General features: G+C 40.2%; 2 long non-coding RNA genes and 1 pseudogene across 3 annotated transcripts; 2 read left to right on the top strand and 1 right to left on the bottom strand.

Moving 5' to 3' along the window:
• Nucleotides 1-143: 143 nt before the first annotated feature.
• Nucleotides 144-2,454, bottom strand: LOC133251262 (uncharacterized). Its single transcript, XR_009737551.1, has 2 exons — nucleotides 2,371-2,454; nucleotides 144-653 (listed from the first exon to the last, which is right to left on the bottom strand). It is a non-coding gene; the product is annotated as an uncharacterized LOC133251262 (long non-coding RNA).
• Nucleotides 2,455-2,973: 519 nt separating this feature from the next.
• Nucleotides 2,974-15,622, top strand: LOC133251261 (uncharacterized). 2 transcript variants are annotated; one of them, XR_009737549.1, is made up of 3 exons: nucleotides 2,974-3,373; nucleotides 5,721-5,838; nucleotides 11,140-15,622. It is a non-coding gene; the product is annotated as an uncharacterized LOC133251261 (long non-coding RNA). The 2 variants fall into 2 exon arrangements; XR_009737550.1 differs by lacking the exon at nucleotides 2,974-3,373 and adding an exon at nucleotides 5,008-5,566.
• Nucleotides 5,863-9,819, top strand: LOC133251259 (large ribosomal subunit protein uL18-like; annotated as a pseudogene).
• Nucleotides 15,623-18,852: the final 3,230 nt, after the last annotated feature.

Genomic DNA, 18,852 nt, shown 5'->3' with positions numbered 1-18,852 from the left:
GAGCCCATGCTCCACAAGAGAAGCCACTACAATAAGAAGCCCACACACTGCACCTAGAGAGTAGCTCCCACTTGCCACAACTAGAGAAAGTCTACACACAGTAATGAAGACTCAGTGCAGCCATAAATAAATATTTTTTAAAAAAATTTTTAATAAATATATTTTGTTCTAAGCAGTTAAGTGTTTGTTTATTTTAAATATACAGTGTTCATAGCCTGCTCACCATAAGACAAAATTCAGTTGGAAATTCATAGTCTTCCCTACCAGGTGTCCAGTGGAGTCCTGTCCTACATTCTGTAGTGGCTTCTGGAATTATCTGTTTCACAAGTAAGCTGCAAGCTCAGATAATGGTGGTTTCTGACTTCCTGGTATCACAGTGAGTAGACCAGGTCCCTTCATTAAATTGATGCTGAGCAGGGCCCAGAGGGACTCCTGGACATGAAGGCCTTTTTGTCCCCCATTTCTTGTCAGCAAGACTCAACCCTCCGTGACCTTCTCTGAGTTCCAAAGGGCAAAACACTTAATGATTAAAGGAGAAGCAGAAGCAAAACCACATGAGGCAAAACTAAAGGGACCAGAGAGACTCACCAAGATAAGGGGATGAGACCACCTGAGACCCCCCATCTTTTCAGCCACCCCATCCTTTTGAAACTCTGCATAAGAAAGGATGAAAAACTGTTACTGCCTTGATCCTTATCGCATACCCCATCTAACTATATACATAAAACCTCTCCCCCAACCTACCAGGGAGTGAAGGCTAGGGGCGGGGGCAGCAGGCGGGGGGCGGGGGGGGGGGGGGGGGAGCAGAGTTCTTAAGGCACTAGCCTACTGTGTTTCCCCTTGCCTGGCAAAGTAATAAAGCCACTCCCTCTTTCTCCTCCATAACTCTGTCTCCATATTTCTGTTTGGCATTGGTGCACAGAGAGCCAAGATTTTGGCAACAGAACCAGTGCTCCTTTCTTGAACTCTAAAATTCTAACTCAGGAATAATGGTAATTACTCCATCTCCAGTTCCTACAGTATGTGCCACACTGTGCTAAGTTATTTGGATATCATAATCTATTTAATCTTCATAGCAAACCCATTAGGTAGGTTTTATTTTCCAATTTTAAAGATGAGAAAACAGACCTGATGGGGTTAAAGAGCTTGGTCAAGGTCACATAACTTTTAAAACTCCGATTTCAAAGTGACCTCCTATAACTACACCGCTGCTTTCTTTAAGCTCATGTTCTTTGTAAAGCCTCATTAGAGTGAAAATGTTAGTCGCTCAGTTGTGTCCAACTCTTTGGAATCCCATGGACTGTAGTCCACCAGGCTCATCTATCCATGGAATTCTCCAGGCAAGAATACTGGAGTGGGTTGTCATTTCCTTCTCCAGGGGCTCTTCCAAACGTAGGGATCAAACCCATGTCTCCTGTATTGCAGGCAGATTCTTTACCATCTGAGCCACCAGGAAGCATTAGAGTAAATATGCAAAATAAAAGAATTGTTGTTTTTCAGTCACTAAGTTGTGTAGGACTCTTTTCTCAACCCCATGGACTGCAGGACTCCAGGCTACAAAAGATTAAGAGAAATTAATTCATCTAGAGTCATTCACTATAGACCTTTTGGAAGACTTTCCTTACTTTCAGTGTTTTTCTTGCCTGGAGAATCCCATAGATAGAGGAGCCTGGTAGGCTACAGTCCATGGGGTCACAAAGAGTCAGACACAACTAAGAGACTTTCACTCACTCACTTTTTAATATTCGGTTAAACCAGCCTTTCCCAAGCTGCATGCCATGAGATATTGAGGTTAATAATGTCATTTTACAGGCTCTGAGAAAGCCTAAAATAAACCTGTTTAAACATTGTTTAATTTTAAGTACAAATGGAGATACAACAAGCATAAGTATGAAGAGTAGTATAGCACAATTTCCCTGAAGGAGGAAATGGCAACACACTCCAGTATTCATGCCTGGGAAATCCATGGACAGAGGAGCCTGGTGGGCTACAGTCCATGAAGTCGCAAAGAGTTGGACACAACTGAAGCGACTTAGCAGTAGCAGCAGCAGAGCATCTGAGCATGTAGCACAATTTAGCCTCTCAATTTTTTTCCCCCTTAAGCATTTTTCTAATCATAACACTCTTCTGATATAGAAACTACCATTACAGTTCACTTCTAACTCCAAATTGGCTGAAATCCTAGCGTCCTTCCTCACTCTATCATACTGTCTGCTTACATAGTAGCACTATGCTCTCACTCTGAAGTCCTTCCCCAAAGTCTCACTCTTTTCCCTTATTTGGGCTGATTACTCTTATGCATACGTCCTGCAGTATCATCAATCCCAACTCTTTCCCTCTTTATAATCTTAAAATGCTGGATACACTTACACAGATTTCTCCAGGCCACCAAGCTGATACCATCAGGAAAATTTAACCCCTTCATCTAGTTCCCTTGGTCACTGATAATTCTCCTGACCTGACTCACAATCTCCTTACCTAATAAACTCCACCCTCTCCTCAACTAGCCCCAGATTCAGCCGCCTTCCACCTCTAGCAGCTGACATTCCAACTCCACCCCCAAAGTCCAGCCTGTTGGTCTGGTCCACTTAGGACAGAAACATGACTCTGACCTGCTCAGTCCAGTTTGGCTCTGGCTTGTCCTGTTCCTGAGTACAGAGGGACCCCGCCCCCCCCGAAGCAGGGAGCTATCCTGCCATAGTAGCAGCTGGCATCTCTCATCTACAAATTGCTAAACTCTTTTTATCATTTTTCGTTTAAAGTATCAAATTCATCAGGACTCAGTGTATCCTATGCTGGTTTCCCTTCAGCTAAATACAGCTCCTTTGTCTCAGGACAGAATGCTCTTTGCTTCTTGCTTTAAGATTCAAGGACAATGATTTTAAAAGGCCCTGGGCCCCATGATAATGATTCGCTTTTCAGATTTCCTGATTGAAGAGGAATCTGAAGTGTGAATATTTATAATTTGATAAAGAATCAGTGTTACTATAAACAGTGTTATTATGAACAATTTTATGTGGCATTCTGCCCAGGCATGGCTTCACAACTAAAGGACAACCATTTATTTTCTTGTGGACATGCAGCAAATGTTCAAATGCAATGTGAGTTCAAATTCTAAATATATCACAGACGATTACAGTTTGACACTCGAACACCAGCAGTGCAAACCCTAACTCAGAGGAGAATGACTAACAAGTTTTCCTGGCACTGGCACAGGAATCCATCCCCAAGGCCAAAGGCAGCAGCAATAGCAACAGCAGGCTGAAACAAGAGAAGGGATGACTTGAGTTCACTGAAAGCATCAGAGTTTCTCTTTCAGGCAAGACAAAGACAAGTCTGAAAAAAAGGGTAACCAGAAGTTTCCACTATGGCGGTACTATGAAACGAAACCATGATATGTACTTTATGTATTCTTGAAATGCTTTGAAAGAATTGGGTACCTGCAAAGAGTAAAAATGTGCTTAATAAGTCATTCTTCAGAACTGGATGACAGGCCCTTTAGGAATACTATTTAGTCTATTAAATATGGTTATATTGTGTGCCATTTCCACTGAAGGCAAAGTTTACTTTTGAAAAAAAAGCAATGACCTTAAAGATCTCAACCTAATATCCTTACTTGGTTCAATGGTCTGTGACAGTGAGCAGAGCTTGGGATATCTTGTTTTTATTCCAATAATATTAGCACTTGGAAGAAGTCAGGAAGTAGTAGCATACTTGTCTTTGGCATATCATCTTACCCCTAAATGAGATGAGACCCAGGGCCCCAAGAAGGCCCTACCATGCTAAAAGTTCTCTTCCAATCATTTAGAATGTCAGTGGAGTGACATTTACTTCTCTAAAAGTAAAATCCTCTTCCACACCAGAGAGGATACAGTGGCAATTGGCATCTCCATGTAAATGAACAGAAAGTAAAATTACATGATGGAGTGGAAGTTCATGAATGAGCACCCCACCACCCCACCTTCCTCAATCCCAAGCACACACCACTCAGGCTTTATTTTCAGATTCCTTATGTGAGTGCCTTTCTCTAAAATCTTCAATGGAATTTCCTAAAGCACTGCAATATTTGAGAGTTGCTGGTACTTGTGAATCAAGGCTGGGCACTTGCCCTGCCTGCCTCTCTCTCTTGACTAAAGGAGTGGTTGCCGGTAGCAGAGCCGTCATGTCAGAACTACAAGAGGGAACACAGTATAATGAAGCAGTAATAATTACAACTGTGATCCTGTAGCAGAAAAGACATGGACAAACAGAAGTAGAATTCCAGAAACAAATCCTAGTATGAGAATTCAGTATAGGATACATGGCATTTCATGATAGTGGGGGAGGGATGGTGTTGGGATATTAGCTAACCTTTTGGGAAGAAAATTTTAGATCACTACTTCAAACCTTATGCAAGAATATATTCCTGATAAATCAAATACTGGAGTATTCTTGCCTGGAGAATTCCATGGACAGAGGAGCCTTGAGGGCTACAGTCCATGGGGTCATAAAAAGTCAGACACAACTGAATGACTAACACTTTCACACTTTCAGGGTATGCTAAGTGGTGGTGTTTGGTAGGTTAGTTGTATTAAATGCATTTTGACTTATGATATTTTCAACTTACGATAGGTTTATTGAGACATAACCCCATCACGGGCCAAGGAAGATCACAATCCAGTTGTTCCAGCACCATTTGTTGTAAGGACTCCTTTTCTCATTGAGTTGCTTTGATGCATTGTCTACCTTGTAGGACTGATGTGACACATAAATAAGACGGTTACTATAAAATGTACATTGCCTGACACATAGCAATTGCTCAAGGAAATTAGAGATAGTTGTCGCTGTGCCTGAGATTTTTCCCAGTTGTCCCAGAGTTGGTGATTAGGGCCTACAGGTGAGAACAAAAGAGTACGAACTAACCTACGCCCTTAAGAAAATTGCCAGTAACTGGAGCCAGGCACCTCCCCAAGAGAGTAGACAGAAAACAGCCTAGACATTTGCAGCCTCCTCCTCACTCCAGCTCTCCAGGCCTCTCTGTAAAGTGAGGAGGAGCAAAGAGCACACAGTGACTGACTTTCTGGGCAATGCAGAATTACTTCATGATGAGGAGAGACTTCCTCCTCCCAGTAGAAGAGGGACAGAAGGTGCTGTCTCTCCAGGGAAAATAAGTGAGAAGGGAGACCCATGTAAAGACTGGAGGGTGGTCCGTGAGGAGGAAAGACCTCCACTCCATGCCTTAGTTGGCTATTTGCTGAAGCAGCATGCTAGCCAATTTTCCCCTTTGAACAAAGGAGGGCAAATATGAACAAAAGAAAAGAAAAGAGAGCAAGCAGGAAGTGGTATGGTGTGACAAGGAAGCAGGTATTTCCCCTGGATTTACTGCACTTTGAAATAGGCGGTTGAACTTGGACCGTTTCACCAGACCTCACACATAAAGGCTGTTGGCTGGGAAATAGCCATGTAACAAGAGGCAGCAGTGGAGAAGGAAGGTCGAGCTTGAGCTGGGACCACCCCTCCCAACCCCCACAATCAGGGACTGGAGGGTCCTCTGAGGACATCTCTACTAAGCATGTGCCACACAGAGGTTAGTAACACACAGGCCCATCAGCATAGACTAAAGAAACTGGGACGATTGACAGAGAGCCTTACAGACACACTCAGGCAAGTATAAAACCTTTTGATTTAAGATTTTGATTACTTGCAGCTAAAAGTATCTTAATACACTTCTTTCTCTGTAGACCCAATTTCTCTCTCTTCATGAACTGGCTGCTGGGAGCTCTGAATGCACATGTTTCAAGCCCAGCCCCATGCAAGGATGAAAACTGAAGACCTTCAGTTCTACTATAAAATTGCCAGGTAAGAGAACCTAATTGGTCCAGCTTGGTCAAAGCTGGTTCAGTCAAATATACCTGGGAATTTGTTGTTTTAGCTGCCAAGTTATGTCTGACTCTTTTGCAACCACATGGACTGTAGCCCACCAGGCTCCTATGTCCATGGGATTTCCCAGACGAGAATACTGGAGTGGGTTGCCATATCCATCTTCAGGGAATCTTCCTGACCCAGGGACCAAATCTGAGTCTCCTGCACTGGCAGGCAGATTCTTTACCACTGAGCCACCACGGAAACCGCACACCTGGGAATACAGGGTCACTAATTCCAGTCTCAGAGAACTGTCATCATGAGCTAGAAAGGCACCCCCCAAGATGTCTTACAGGGCTGATGTAGTGAAAGAAAATGTTGTGTTGCAGAATTCTAGAGCACTGAGGAATCCAGATAGGCTTGGGAGGGCTTTGAAATAAACATACACAGGGGAGGGCATGCACTTCACTTTCCAGAGAGCTTCACAAGGTAACGTGCAGGGACTGTGGGGTTGAGAAGGGCAGAGGGAACTGGATCTGCGAGGAGTTAAGAGAGGTCATTGATTGCCAGAAGGAGAGTGAGAGAGGTCATGTCATCTATAATGTGACCACCCTTTACAGCAACCCATATATCTTTGGTAGAATCATGAGCTACTTGGTGTGATGGGATTTCCAGTGGGCACCTAAAAAGGGAATGCAACATCATATCTAGGTATGACCTAAGGCAGGAACCTAAGAGCAATTAAACCGCTAAAAGAGTAGGGTAGTCTTTTAAGTGGGCTTACCTGGTGGCTCAGTGGTAAAGAATCCACCTGCCAATGCAGGAAACACAGGTTCAATCCCTGGATCAGGAAGATTCCCTGGAGAAGGACATGGCAACCCACTCCAGTATTCCTGCGTGGGAAATCCAATGGACGCAGGAGCCTGGTGGGCTACAGTCCATGGGGTTACAAGAGTCACACACGACTTAGTGACTAAAGAACAACAACAAACTACAAATTAGAGTTCTGATCCTTCTCAGTCTGGGGCTTTTGTGCTTTATCTGCAGTTGGTCTGGTGAAATGGAGCAATAAAGAGTTTCAAAACTCTTAGATGTTCCTTAGATTCTAAGGCTTCTAGTCTGTATTTGCTTCTTTGAAGTCAAATCTCCCTGGAACCTTATTATAATGGGCTGTTTCCTTACCATACTGATTCATATACCTTGAAGCTTTGAAGCTGTTCCGTGGTGGGAACAAGAATTTCTGTGACCTCAAGCCCACATTAACGCAAATCTGACTTTGAGGTAGAATGGGAGAAGTGGCAAGTACTATGAGAAAAGCTGTCAAAAACAGAATGAATAATTTGAAATATTACTAAAGGCTTTTGCTGTTTCAGTTCTACAGCATTAAGATTGGAAAGAGCGAGGGGCAGTTTTTCTGAGGAAGGAAATGCAGGATAGCCTGTGAGACTCCTCGGCCTGTTAAAAAGCCTAGAAAAGAATTCATGGTAATTTACCAGTATCATCATTATAGTGCCTCTATTTAATTTTAAACAAAAGTTTGTGTCGTCTTCTGTGTTAAGGAAAAGTGAGAATTTAGTTCAATTGGCATTGAATTGTGACAGTTTGCCAACTGTGGAACGATTTTCTCTATCTGCCTGCCATCCCTTCTCTTCATCACTCTGACCGTAGGAGTGGACATAACTCAAGCCGAATCACTCACAGCACTTCCTCCCACTGGGCCACAAAGACTGAACCAGAGCTAGCCAGATGACCACATGACCATGCACAAGGCACTCTTCCCAGAGATGTATCTCATGTTGTATCTCATGTAGTCAGTGGCAAAGTTTCTTCTCTCTCTTGAAAATGTGGAACGTTTACCTAAGCCCTATTTTCCTGGAAAACTTAAGATGGTTCAGAAATCCCCCGCACCCTCTCATGTTCCAGCTTACTGCAAAGAACATGTAACTTAAATAAGATTCACAGTGACCTCCTTGTTACCCACAGTAAGTCCAGACACAACCTTTCCAAATTCCCATTCATGTCCTCCTAAGTGATAATCTGAAACTTAGCTACACACAAATATTTGCCGTTCAGACTGACTAAGACCCCTTGATCACAACAACAATTCCAACTACAATCACCCCACCTATAAGCTGTCACCCTATAAAAGTCTCCAGGCAAAAGTGCTTGCCCTGATGCAGTGAACTAAATAAAACCAGTTTGCTTATTTGTTTGGTTTTGGTCTTTGACAGGCTCTGGAATTGTAAGAATGTGTTCTCAAGGTTCCATTAGCCATATTCACACCCGTGGAAAGATGTCTGAAGGAAGGAGGCTACTACTCAGAAAAAAGTAGAAACTAGGTTGTCTGGGCAAAAGGCATCACATTCCAGGTTCTAAGCCTGTATGCCTAGAGCTGCCCTGCTCTCGCTGCCCCCAGTATTTATCCCTTCATCTCCTTCTTTGCAAAGGTTATTTTGATATTGGTTTCTGTCACTTGCAACTTGAGTATCTCTGACTAATAAATCTACCACATTTAAAACTGACTTTCTGCTTTTTCCCCCTTGGAGCCATGCTGGTTCTGCAGCTCTGTGGCAAGCTTCGGAGTTGGGGTTCTGTTCCACAGGATGCGGTTTGTTAAAGTTGTCAAGAACAAGGTCTACTTCAAGAGATACCAAATGAAATTCAGAAGAGGCAAGAGGGAAAAACTGACTACTATGCTCGGAAACGATTGGTAATCCAAGATAAAAATAAGTACAGCACACCTAAATACAGAATGATTGTTCGTGTAATGAACAGAGATATCATTTGTCAGATTGCTTATGCCCGTATAGAAGGAGAAATGATAGTTTGTTGAGCTTATGCTCACGAACTCCCAAAATATGGTGTGAAGGTTGGCCTGACAAATTATGCTGCAGCATATTGTACTGGCCTGCTGCTGGCCCACAGGCTTCTTAATAGGTTTGTTATGGACAAAATTTATGAAGGCCAAGTCGAGGTGACTGGAGATGAATACAGTGTGGAAAGCATTGATGGTCAACCTGGTGCCTTCATCTGTTACTTGGATGCAGGACTTGCCAGAACTACTACCGGGAATAAAGTTTTTGGGGCCCTAAGGGAGGTGTCGATGGAGGCTTGTCTATCCCTCACAGTACCAAACAGTTCCCTGGTTATGATTCAGAAAGCAAAGAGTTCAGTGCTGAGGTACACCGAAAGCACATCATGGAGCAAAACATTGCAGATTACATGCGTTACCTGATTGAAGAAGATGAAGATGCTTACAAGAAACAATTCTTTCAGTACATACAGAACAATGTAACTCCAGACATGATGGAGGAGATGTATAAGAAAGCTCATGCTGCAATAGGAGAGAATCCAGTGTATGAGAAGAAGCCTAAGAAAGAAGTTAAAAAGAAGAGGTGGAACCATCCCAAAATGTTACTTGCCCAGAAGAAAGATCGGGTAGCTCAGAAGAAGGCAAGCTTCCTTAGAGCTCAGGAACGAGCTGTTGAGAGTTAAACCAAACCACAATTTTCCATCAAGATTTTTCAGATAAGACAATAATAAACTTATTGAACAAGCAAAAAAATAAATAAATAAAACCGACCTTCTAAATGCAGTAAATATCTTCATGTAAATATTCCTGGGATTAAAATTCACTTTAAAGGGAGTTCCCTGGTGGCCTAGTGGTTAGGATTTCAGGTTTGCACTGCTGTGGCCCAGGTTTAATCCCTGGTCAGGAAACTGATATCCTACAAGCTGCTCGGCACAGCCAAAAAGAAAAAAAAGATTCACTCTGATGACTTACCAATGATAAAAACCCCTTCATATGGATGCTAACCAGACTTACTAGGGTGATCATTTTGCAATATGTAAAAATAACAAATCATTATGTTGTACACCTAAAAGAATATAATGTGTCAATATAATATAACTCCAAAAATAAAACCCTTCATGACATCTATTTTTAAATGGCTTCATGAAATTTCACTGTAGAGAATGGAAGAGAAACAGAATAGTATATACATACATACATACATACATATATATATATATATATATATAATTTTTTTGGCCATGCCCTGTGGCTTGCAGGATCTCGGTTCCCAGACCAGGAAATTAACTCAGGTGATAGCAGTTAAAAGTGCCAAATCCTAACCCACTGGACCACCAGGGAACTCCCTGTAGTTAGTATTTTTAAAATGCAGAGACAGAACATAAATGTTGTGTCACAAAAAAAATACTGCTCCAACATGTAATGATTGCAAAGGCATAATACCTGAAATGGACAAGATTTACAAATACTGGTCATACTTGGAAATGTAAAGCAAATCTTTACAATATCTGGTACATGCATGCTGAGTCGCTTAGGTCGTGTCTGACTGTTTGTAACCTGTAGCCTACCAGGCTCCTCTGTCCATGGGATTCTCCAGGCAAGAATACTAGAATGGGTTGCCATTTCCTTCTCCAGGGTATCTTCCTGCCCCAGGGATCAAACTTGCACCTTTTGCATCTCCTGCATCACAGGTGTGTTCTCTATACCACTAGCGCCACCTGGGAACAATGTCTGAAGTCAATTCAAATTTTCCAAATTCTCAAAAGATTGATAAAAACCAGATGATGCAAAAAGAAAATCTTTATAGCAAAGTTACTTATGGCAAGCACAAGCAAAGGATCTGTTGACAACTCCAGAGCCTGTCTTGAAGTGGTGCTATATAAAATGCTTCTCACAAAAAATGTAACTGCTCTTAGGATGTATCTGCTTTTTTTGCAGAGAGGCTACTTGCCGCTATTATTAATAAAACAAAGTGTAATTATTGTTTTCTTTTTTGCATTACACACCACATAAACTGAATCTTGATTTAGTATTTTTCCGATTAGCATTCTAATGAAAAATGATTTAGAGGTATTTATTGTAAGTAGTTTGGCCAGCTTGAGTTTTTTCACTAATAGCACTGGTAACCTGGAAAAACATAAGCAAAGCTTTTTTCAATTGTTTTATCTATCATAGAAAGGAGTGTTTGGTATGATAAAATATTACCTGCTTTATGCTTTTTATTTTTTTATTTTTATTTTTTTTGCTTTATGCTTTTTAAACCTGAAGATACACATTCATAGACAACACTAAATTTTAACAAATGTTTAATTTATATACACTTAAGGACCTAAAAGTAAATTCTGTTTTTCCATATTTTTTACATTTACCAGAAGTAAAACTTTTCTTTAAAAGTCAAAAACTTAGGAAATAATTGTATCTAGGCTGAATAGAGAAAATGGGTCTATGTGAAACTCAAATTTTCAAAAAATAAATATATTTTACAGGGAAACGGAAATAGCTAAAAGGAATTATCAGAATTCTACACTTAGGAGCCCATCCTCCCACTAACAGCCAAGAAATGGGGAAAAGAGTTATGTGGATACCGTGAAATAGGAAAACAGACACCTTTGTTCTATTCCAGATGGACGGACGGTGATGGTGGAACTCTTACTATTTATACCTCTTGTACATGACTGCTGCTGCTGCTGCTGCTGCTAAGTCGCTTCAGTCGTGTCTGATTCTGTGCGACCCCATAGACGGCAGCCCACCAGGCTCCCCCGTCCCTGGGATTCTCCAGGCAAGAACATTGGAGTGGGTTGCCATTTCCTTCTCCAGTGCATGAAAGTGAAAAGTGAAAGTGAAGCCCCCGTCCCTGGGATTCTCCAGGCAAGAACACTGGAGTGAGTTGCCATTGGATAAATCAAACATGGAGAGAATATACTGTATCTTGATTGAGGTGGTGGTTGCGTCTTCTGTGGTTTTGTGAGTGTATACATGTGTTAAAATTCATCAAATTCATATGGTTTAAACCCCTGCATTTTTTGTTGGTAAATTATATCTCATCTTTTAAAAATACTACATACAGAGGCCTAGCACATTGTCTGACACTCAATACATGTAGTTGCTTAAAAATAAATAAATAAAAGAAGCAAAGATCTACTAAGCACATGTTATCCCATGCTCAGTCACTTCAGTCATATTCAACTCTTTGCGACCCCATGGGGGTCCCAAAGAGTCCCCATGGGACTTTTCAGGTGAGAATACTGGAGTGGGTTGCCATGCTCTCACAAATTCTTTACTGCTGAGTCACCCAGGAAGCCCAATAATGCTGTTTGGGTCAATTTAAAATTCTCCAGAAATCTATTGTCTGTGATATTTTACAATGTGTTATAATTACCTAAGATTCAGTTGTGCATATAAGAAATGTCTGCCTTTCTCAAAAGAAAACCTCAAACATCTCTGTCTGTACATAATGAAAAGTAATATATATTGTTTCCTCTTTATCTCTATTTTTAAGTTTTTCCACAGTGAAAATATATCTTTTGTGTTTTAATAATGGCAGGAGAGGTGTGGTTTCAAGACTTGAGCTCAAACTAGGATAAACTCATTTTTGCCTCAGGAGGCACATGGCACAAAAGCTGCATGTAGAGGGGATAGGCAGCCAGGGACATTTGATGAATGGGAATACGTCTGGAAGAAATATTAGATCATCATTCCAAATTTCATATGAATTTTAATAAATTAACTATCATAATCTGACCTCACAATTGAAATATGTGGATTTAGAGCACAGAAGTTTATCATCCTTACCAGAAAAGGGAGATCTGAGATGATGATTTTTTGTTGTTGTTTTTGCTATATGACATTTCTAAATGTTTGGCCACTTGTAGGCCTTTGTAAAACACTGTTACTTCTCCCACCACTATCTACATGTGAAAAATTTACATGGAAAGATCTTATCAAGAGGTCCTGTTACGGGATATACAGCTTTTGTTTTTTCTGCTCAGCATTCATTCCTTAAAGTACTCCTCTGATCTTCCTCATTCTGGAGACTGCTAACTGTGGGATCCTTCCCCTGACCAGAAGGATGGGCACATCTCAGTAAGAAGCCAAGCAGACTCCTACCAGGGAACTTCACTGTTGATATTAAGCACACAGGGGGTTGGACCTGATCATCTGCCTAAAGAGGTGGCACACGTGTTTCTATGACTAAGATCTGGACTTTCTGGTTCAAGGTTTCACAAGGCTGGGTGTGCATTTCCTACTTCTAAATTATGAGTTAGCCATAAGCTATTAATAAATTCTTGGTTTACTTAGCCAAAGTTTTATTTTGTGTTTCTTGCAATGGAATCCTGAAAGATTAAGGGAATTCCTTCTATGTTATCTCAAAATACAGTCACCCCTCTGTATCCTCAGGGAATTGGTTCTCTGAGGACACTTCCCTGCTTCCCCCAACCCCCCCAAAAAAAATCTGTAGATGCTCAGGTAGCTTATACAAACTTATATAGCATTTGCATAAAACCTATACACAGCCTTCTGTATACTTTAAATCATCTCTACATTACTTATAATAGCTAACACGATGTAAATGCTATGTGAAGAGTTGCCAGTGCAAATTCAAGTTTTGCTTTTGGGAACTTTCTGGGATTTTTTTTTCCCCAAATATTTGTGTTCTATGGTGACTCTATAGATGCCCGAACTGCAGATAAAGAGGGCTGACTATAAACAAAACTGGTGAGAAGGGAAGAAAGGTTGTGTAATGGAAAAAGCTCAGGGCACTGAGCCTTAGATAAATCATTTAATAAAAATGTCTGAGTTTCAGTCCCCTAATCTGTAAAATGGGGATCCTTTGGAGGCAAGACACAGAATCTCCACTTAAACGATCTGAATCACAAAAGAGGTTTACTAAAGGAAGGCTGTGATAACCAAAAGAATCAAAGGAAAAGACAAGTCTAGGTAGGTCTTTTTCTGTCTGTCTTCTTATTTCTCTTAGCATATCAACTTTAGTCTCTCCTAAACCAGCAAAAAGTCAGTTTTCATTCCAATTCCAAAGAAGGGCAATGTCAAGGAATGTTTACAATACAATTCACTCAGTTGACATTCTAGCAAGGACATGCTCAAAATCCTTCAAGCTAGGCTTCAGCAGGATGTGAACTGAGAACTTCAAGATGTACAAGCTGGGTTTCAAAGAGGCAGAGGAACAAGAGATCAAATTGTCAACATTTATTGGATCACGGATAAAGCAAAGGACTTCCAGAAAAACATCTACTTCTGCTTCAATGACTACGCTAAAGCCTTGGACTATGTGGATCACAACAAACTGTGGAAAATTCTTAAAAGAAGTGAGAATACCAGAGCATCTTACCTGTTAGAAATGGACATGGAACAATGAGCTGGTTCAAAATTGGGAAAGGAGTACATCTAGACTGTATATTATCACCCTGCTTATTTAACTGCTATGCAGGGTAGATCATGTGAAATGCCAGACTGGATGAATCATAAGCTGAAGTCAAAATGGCCAAGAGAAATAGCAATAACCTCAGATATGCAGACCATACTACCCTAATGGCAGAAAATGAAGAGGAACTAAAGAGCCTCTTGATAAAGGTGAAAGAGGAGAGTAAAAAGCACACTAAAAACTCAACATTTGAAAAACTAAAACCATGGTATCTGGTCCCATCACCTAATGGCAAGTAGAAGAGGGAAAAGCGGAAGCAGTGACAGATTTTATTTTCTTGGGCTTCAAAATCACTGCAGATTGTGACTGTAGCCATGAAATTAAAAGATGCTTGCTCCTTGGAAGGAAAGCTACAACAAACCTAGACAGTGTGCTAAAAAGCAGAGACATTACTTTGCTGAGAAAGGTCCATATAGTCAAAGCTATGGTTTTTCCAGTACTCATGTACAGATGTGGAGAGTTGGGCCATAAAGAAGGCTGAGTGCCAAAGAATTCTTCATTTTGAATTGTGGTGCTGGAAAAGACTCTTTAGAGTCTTGGACTGCAGGATCAAGCCAGTCGATCCTAAAGGAAATCAACCCTGAGTATTCATCAGAAGGACTGTTGCTGAAGCTGAAGCTCTAATACTTTGACTACCTGATGAGAAGAGCTGACTCATTGGAAAAAACCCTGATGATGGGAAAGAGTGAAGGCAAAAGGAAAAAGAGGAGGCAGAGGATAAGATGGTTAGGTAGCATCACTGACTCAAGGGACTTGAATTTGAGCAAACTCTGGGAGATGGTAGAGGACAGAGGAGCCTGGCGTGCTACAGTCCATGAGGTCACAAAGAATCAGATATGATTAGCAGCTGAACAACAACAACAAATCAGCAAATCCTGGCCTCACAAGCACACAGCTTTATATCACCGTAAGGCACTGCATCAAGGCCCAAGGATTTAGTTTTCAAGCCTTCTTGGAAAGTGGAAATAATCAAGAAATGTAGCTTTTACCCCTTTCCGGGGGGCCTTAGGTACCACTCTCACCCCCAAACCCAGAGGTGAATGGAATTCTACTTTTTTTTTTTGAAGAAAAGAGCTTTTTCATTTGGAGAACCAGAGCTTCATATCCACAGAGGCCCAGATGCCCTTCCACCAATCCCCTTGCATGATCATTCCCCTTTACAAAACAAATCGTCTCCTTTTCTGAACCTCCCCCTTATTTAGCCAAGTTAGTCAAATTCTCTTGTCCAACTGGAAGGAGAAGAGCTCTTTTTGTTGTATGCAAAAGCATGTTAGGAAGAACCCACATTTGATTTTGCACCAGGGTCCGATCTTACAACACTAAAATTTCCTGAATAGTTAAAATAACTAGTTGTAAAGTATAATGAAAGGGCAAAAAACTTAAAAGTGTATCCATTCTCTCCCCTCTTCTCATCCTGGTGGAGCTAGTTTCCATTGTGGTTAGTCTCACAGTCTTGTATGAAAACACTTTCATCAACTTCTGGTGCCAGATCAGCTCTATATTGTATAGGACCCAGGGCAAAATTAAAATGTGCACTGTTCAAAAGTTATTAAGAATTTAAGGACTTCCCTGGTGGTCCAATAGTTAAGAATCTGCCTGCCAATGCAAGGGACACAGGTTCCATCCCCAGTCCGGGAGATTCCACATACCATGGTGCAACTAAGCCCGTGTACCACAACTGGAGAAAGCCCATTTACAGCAGTGAAGACCCAGTGCGGCCAAAAAATAAATATATAATTTTTTTCAAAGTTTCAAGACTGCAATAGCAGAGCATTAACCCAAGTGTGACATTTTTCTAAGGACAGGGCCCTGTGGACTGTATAGTTTGCCTGTTCGTTTTCTGCACTCAGCTCTCTAACCACAGATGCTTACCATCAGGGCAGGAAACAACCATCCTGACCAAAACCAAGTCAGTTCAGAGAGATGCAAATCTCTCTCCAGCACATGACTTTTACATCCATCTTTTCCCATGTGTTACATAACTGGAAGACACTTGACAGAAGCTTTCCTAGAGTAAAAGAATAGTCTGCTTAAGTCTTGGTATTAATTTTTAAATTTTTTAAATTGAAGTATAGTTGATACACAATATTACATGTTACAGGTGTACAGTATAGTGATTCACAAATTTTAAACATTATATTCCTTTTGTATTTACAAGTATTTACTATATTCCCCATGTTGTATAATATATTCTTGTAACTTATCTTACACATAATAGTTTGTGTCTCTTAATGCCCTACCTCCATCTTGCCCATTCTTCCCTCCTTTCCTCCTATTCATTCCTGCCAGTAGAAATTACTTGCAGCTTTCACAAGAGTTCTTTTTTTCAGCTCCTACCCATCAAGGTTTATAATACTTAGTGTCTGAATTTTAGCCTGGGCCCTATGGACAAAGTTGAGAGGCTCACAAGCCCATGGGCCTCAATGGGAAAAAGCTACACTGTCCTGTCTTACCATTGAAAAAGCGAGATATTATTGTATTGAATGTATGTGTATCTGTCCCCTGTGTCTAGATGCTTTTAATTAGCTCTTGTAGGTTTTCCAGGTATGCAAACCAAATCACAAAAAAATGTCATGTGCTTCCTCCTTTCTGTTTGTTATATCTTACCCTGTCTCATGACATTTCACGTTTACTAGAGTGCAATTTCTTTTAAAATTAACCAACAAAAAAAAATAAAAAATAAAAATAAATAAAATTAACCAACAAATGGGAATTCCCTGGCACTCTGGGGACTCCATGCTTTCACTGCCAAGAGCCTGGTTTTTCTTTTTTTCCTTAAGATTTATTTATTTATTTGGCTATGTCAGGTCTTAGTTTCAGCATGTGAGATATTTTTTAGTTGTGTGATGCAAACTCTTAGTTGTGGCATGTAGGATCTAGTTCCCTGACCAGAAATGAAACTTGGGCTCCCTGCACTGGGAGTCTTAGCCACTGGACCACCAGAGAAGTTCAGGGAGTTCAAGGGTCTGGGTTTGACCCCTGGTCAGGAAACTAAGGTCCTGCAAGCTGCATGGCACAGCCATGAGTAAATAAATAAATATTTAGCTGACAAATACATCTTAATATTTCTTTGTGGGAAACTTGAAAGTTTGAGAATAAAGTTCATCTAGAAAAATAAATGCCTAGGAACAATAAAGAAAATTGAGGAAAAGAAGAGTTATTTGGGAGAGACTGGCCCTACCAGATATCAAGATATTCTATAAAATTATTGAAATTAAAGAAATACAAATACTGGGACAAATAGATCTTTGGAAGAAAATAGAATATCCAAATAAATTAAACTTGTACCTATTTAGTTATAAGGGAGTGGCAAGTCAACTCAATAAAGAAGTGATAAATTATGTAGTAAATGGTGTTTCAAAAGTTAAAAATTAGTATTAAAAATATAACCATAATTGTAATGGAAGAAATACAATAAAATACAAAATACATTTTAAATAATTTGGGGATTCTAAGCATGACCCAAATATAGGAACCATAAAGAAAAAGACTTTTAAAAATGCCTATGTAACAGGAATTCACTGGGGATCCAGTGGTTAGGACTTGGTGTTTTCACTGTGGTGGCCTGGGTTCAACCTCTGGTCGAGAAACTAAAATTCTGCAAATAGCATGATGTGGCCAGAAAAAAAGAAAAGACAACAGACAAAATAGGAAAAAATTAGTAAACTATAAAACAAAAGTTTTATATTAAATAGTCAAAGTTTCTACATATAAGTGTTTAAAAGATAAAAATCCAATAGAAAAATAAAAGTTGAACAATTTATGAAAGAAGTACAGTCTTCAATGATCACATGAAAGACACTTACCTTTACATCATATTACCTTATTAGGTAGACAGAAGTTTAAAATTTGACCATTATCTCTGGTGAGGAAGCAGGTTTGGGTACTACCTATTTAAGGAGCAATAGGTATAAATCTAGTCATCTTACAGAAACATGGGTTAATGCTAGAAAAATCTATTGATTCCATTTTTGTAGTAAATAATGTAATTATTCAACAATAGGGTACTGGCTGGATAAATTGTGGAATATCCATGTAATCCATAGAACATAATACATTAAAAGAATGACCTGGATCTGCAGGTGCTGATATGGGAAAAGATGTCCATAAATACAGTGAGGAATGAACAAAGAAAAAGAACAAGGCTGAAGAACAGAACAGAGAGTAAGATTCCACTTTCTAAAGAACCAGATGTGCACAAAGGTTGCATGATGTCATTTTTAGTAATTCCCAATGCTAAATCACTCATTACTGCCTTACCCTGAATTATTTTTCTTCAGAGTATTTATGCTCTTTGGATATTGTGTTTGTTTATTGTCTATAGAAAGCTCCATGTGTACAAAGATTTTTTTCAATGCTCTGCCTTCAGTTCTTCAAACATTTTAGGTGTTTGAGAAATATTAATTGAAAAAAAGAATAGAAACTTAGAAACACACACATATATCTATATATTTTGAAAAGTTATATATGAGGACTTCCATGTTGGTCCAGTGGTTAACAATCCGGATTTCAATGTAGGGGACTCAGATTTGATCCTTAGTTGGAGAACTAAGTTGGGATCCTTAGTTGGCGATCCAACCAGTCCATCCTAAAGGAAATCAGACCTGAATATTCATTGGAAGGACTGATGCTGAAGCTGAAACTACAACACTTTGGCCACTTGATACGAAGAACTGACTCATTTGAAAAGACCCTGATGCTGGGAAAGATTGAAGCCAGGAGGACAAGGGGACAACAGAGGATGAGATGATCAGATGGC

The sequence above is a fragment of the Bos javanicus genome, chromosome 7 (genome assembly GCF_032452875.1).
Source record: "Bos javanicus breed banteng chromosome 7, ARS-OSU_banteng_1.0, whole genome shotgun sequence".
Lineage (NCBI taxonomy): Eukaryota > Metazoa > Chordata > Mammalia > Artiodactyla > Bovidae > Bos > Bos javanicus.
The sequence above is the reverse complement of the archived record's forward strand: the minus strand, read 5'-3'. Positions and strand labels throughout refer to the sequence as shown.